The sequence below is a fragment of the Pipra filicauda genome, unplaced genomic scaffold, assembly GCF_003945595.2.
Source record: "Pipra filicauda isolate LSUMZ 115617 unplaced genomic scaffold, ASM394559v2 scaffold129_size2064235_pilon, whole genome shotgun sequence".
In the NCBI taxonomy this organism is placed as follows: Eukaryota; Metazoa; Chordata; class Aves; order Passeriformes; family Pipridae; genus Pipra; species Pipra filicauda.
The window spans coordinates 320,001-323,480 of record NW_024103762.1 but is presented as its reverse complement, the minus strand read 5'-3'; the positions used below and the strand labels follow the sequence as shown (position 1 = coordinate 323,480).

At 49.8% G+C, this 3,480-nt stretch overlaps 1 long non-coding RNA gene across 1 annotated transcript; it reads left to right on the top strand.

Moving 5' to 3' along the window:
* Positions 1 to 659: 659 nt before the first annotated feature.
* On the top strand, positions 660 to 1,248 carry LOC120325328. Its single transcript, XR_005567263.1, has 2 exons — positions 660 to 837; positions 1,002 to 1,248. It is a non-coding gene; the product is annotated as an uncharacterized LOC120325328 (long non-coding RNA).
* The last annotated feature ends 2,232 nt before the right edge of the window (positions 1,249 to 3,480 follow it).

Sequence of the window (3,480 nt, the reverse complement as noted above, 5' to 3'; positions counted from 1 at the left end):
GATTCTTTTGGCTAATTGACTTCACTTTCTGCATGCCCTGTTTTAATACTGCCTTTAAAGTTTGAGGCTTTTTCTTCCTCTCACAGTGTCATCCACTGCTCAATTTCAGCAGATTTTTTTTCCCTATTCCTACTTTTTTATCAGCATTACAGTTGATTCCAGGGTGTCCGCTGATGAAGCCCCCTCACTGATGAGGCCCCCACATTGACAAAGCCTCCTTGCCTGCAGGGCTGAGCCCCTCTGTGTGTGGTGAGATGGTCTCCACCAGGAGATGCTGGGCACAGACTAGACAAGGTGACAAGGGTGAGCGATGACCCAAAGGTCACCTTTACCCATGTAAAGCTCCAGCAGCAGAGCTGGGAACGGTCATGTGGGCAGGCTGCCTCTCAGCTCCCATCATGCTGGCTCCAACTGAGCAGCTGTTTGAAGGGTCCTCATTTTCCTTGATGTCTTCAACTTTAACTACTATCAAAATAGCAGCAGAGGGTGAAGGAAAGGAGAAAAAGAAAATTAAATGGTGGCATTTGTAGACAGATTTTTCTTGGTCTTTAGTATTCTTCTACTTTGATCCACTGGTCTGTGACATCATGACTGCATTATTGTTTGCAACAGAGCCAATTCTGAGCATGTCATGAGGAGTTTTGTTTTTGAGACAAGGTTGTGGGAAAGTCAAGGGGCTGCTACCAGTACACATCTCCCACTCTAAGAGGTCACATGCCAATGCTCCTCCTCACTGCCCAGGATCACTGTCCCTACAGACCTACCTGCTGTTGGATTGAGTGGTTGGTCCCTTATCAGCTTCACCAGAATGAGCTGAAGTTAAACACAAAGCTTTTGGTAATCTGACTTGATCCATTCAGTGTGTGTTATGGAGTATCCTCAGCAGCACAGGCACAGGGGTGGAACCTCTGACACGGGGTAGTGTGGGGCAAAAACACTTCTACTGGCCTTGGCCCCTCATTGACCTGTTCTTCATCCGTTTTCCTTTCCTTCTTCTCCAGTTTTGGTGAAAGGGCAACAATTCACATCTTCCTGTGTGTGCACAGCTTTGTTTCAGCTGTGAACTTAGCAGAGAGTTTCCCTGGGAATGGCTTTGTGTGTGCAACTTTTCTGTAAGAAGAGACAAGGAAGGAGGGAATGGAACAGGGAACCTGAGCTAACCGGGCAGACTGGAGATGAATGACCTACACGAATCCTTGGCATCAGCCAGGCGGAGTTTCTTTGAAATAAATTATGCAATAGTGCAAAGCTTCCGAAGACTATTTTTTTTCCCCAGGAAAACTACATTTTAGAGAAAAAATAACTGTAAACCGAAGATGGCCTGATTTGATGAAGTCAGCAAAGCTGCAGCCAGGAGGAAGACCATGCTCTCCACATCAGTCTCCAATTCATCATCAGAGCCAGAGCCAGATGGTAAATATTTGCTTCTTCTAGTGATCAGCTGAAAGGTTCCTTCATTCCCACAATACTATTACCTTTGCAAATTACTTTTATTCTAGTGAAAAGCAAAAACCTAAATCCTAACTGTTTTTAATTGAAAACAAAGGTGAAAAAAAAGGAAAAGGCTTTTACAATAATAAAAGTAAGGACTGTAGTTTAAGTAAGTACTTTCTAATATTCTCCCAAATAGACTGATACTTAAAAAATTCTGCTGAGAGTATTTTTGCATAACTGTGTCTGTCTGGCAAATTGATCAAACCAAGTGGATTCACAGGGCAGAGGTGAGTTGGTCTTTATCTTCCTCCTTCTCCAGGAGAAACCGAAGATTTTGCTGTGCCCTGTGATACAATCATGCTTTGGGGTGTGTGCCTGGGACCAGGCACCCCAAGGCAAGGTAGGGGGTGCACAGGTAGACCTAAGTGGTGCAAGCAACTCACAACATTTGGGAAAACAAACCAGGATTAACATGGTGCAGCACCAGGGCAGAGCTCTGAGAGGTCCTGGGACCTCCATCCTTGGGGAATGCTCAGCTACACTTCACAAGGTCATGGTCAGCCTGGATTCACTCTGAATTCGGCCTTGCCTGGAGCAGAGGTTTGACAAGAGCCCTTCAGACACAGCTTCCAACCCCCATGTTTCTGGAATACTGTGATGCTTCAATGCCCTCGTCCCAGCACAGGCTCCTTGTGGGCCACCAGTGGGTCTCTGCAGATGCCCCCCCATGGCATTTGGTCTCCAAAGTGGGCTGGGCTGCCACCAGGGCAGCTCTCCCCACCCAGCGCAAACTCCTTCCTCTTGCACTCACTAAGACCAGCTTTTCAAAGCACCTCAAATTTTTCTTGAGGAGGAAGGGAGTATTAAAAGCCTTTCCAAATTATATGGAGGCCTTTGTTATTTTAAGAGACTTTCATTCCCCCCTTTTCCATTTGGCTTTGTTACCTGATGCTCAAGGAATGCATTTTCTCCTCTATTAAATGTTTTAACCGCATACAAGTTCCATCTTAATGTTAGCATCTTTAATAGTAGAATATTACCATATTAATTGCTATTGTGAACCAGAAGATACTTATATCATCCAGGCTTTCATTACCGTCACGGAGGGATTTTTCCTACTGAGTCAAAAGTGACCACTTTCCTTAATCCCCTGTTTAAAAGCCCTGCTATTCCTCCTGACATGCCTAGGACGAGAGTGGGCAGCGTTTTCCCAGGGACAAACTTGGAATTAAATGCATTAATTTCCCAAGGATCAGCAACCCCTTCCCAACCTGCTGCGGGTTCCTCGGCAGTCGGGTGGTGGGGCAGTTAGTTTTTAAGCAATTAAGGGACAGCCACCCCCACACACAACCCCGAGCCTCCCCTACCCGTGGCGGGGAAGGGAAGACAAGGGGGAATTAGCTGGGAGAACAATAGGGATTCAATCAAGCCCGGATCAGGTTGCAGCCCTTTTGTCGCCGGGACTCGTGCCGGGGGTTAATGGGGCAGAAGGAGATGGGAGCGGGGCGGCAGCAAGGCTGGGACACAAAGGCCAAAACACACGAGCTCCAAGGGGGACAGATGGGGACAGGGGAGGAAACAGCGGGGGGGACACCGGGAGGAAAGGGACTCCACCACAGGGCGGGAGTGGGTGCAGTAGCGGGGGGAGCTCGATCCCTGCGGGTCTGCCCACTGCCCTCCGTCCTGTTGGGTCCCCTTCTTTCCCCACAGGTCCCCTCCACCCCCGTCGGTCCCCCCAACCCCTTTGGGTGTCCCCAGCTGCAACCCCTTCCCGAACCCACCCAGCAGCTCCTCTCCGGGCGCATCCCAGCATCTTTTGCTCTTGCCACGGGCGGCTCGAGCTGGGGGGCGCCGCTGGCCGTGCTCCCCCTCGTCCCTCCGCGCTGCCCCGGGGTCGGGGCCCCCCCCAGGCCGGGGGTCCCGGGTGCAGGGCTGCGGGCAGCCCCTAGCAGGCGCTGCGGGCCCTCCGAGCGCACAATGAGCCCGGTGCTGTTTAATTAACGTGCAAATCGCGTAGATTAAACGACTCTAAATAATTAGCCACAG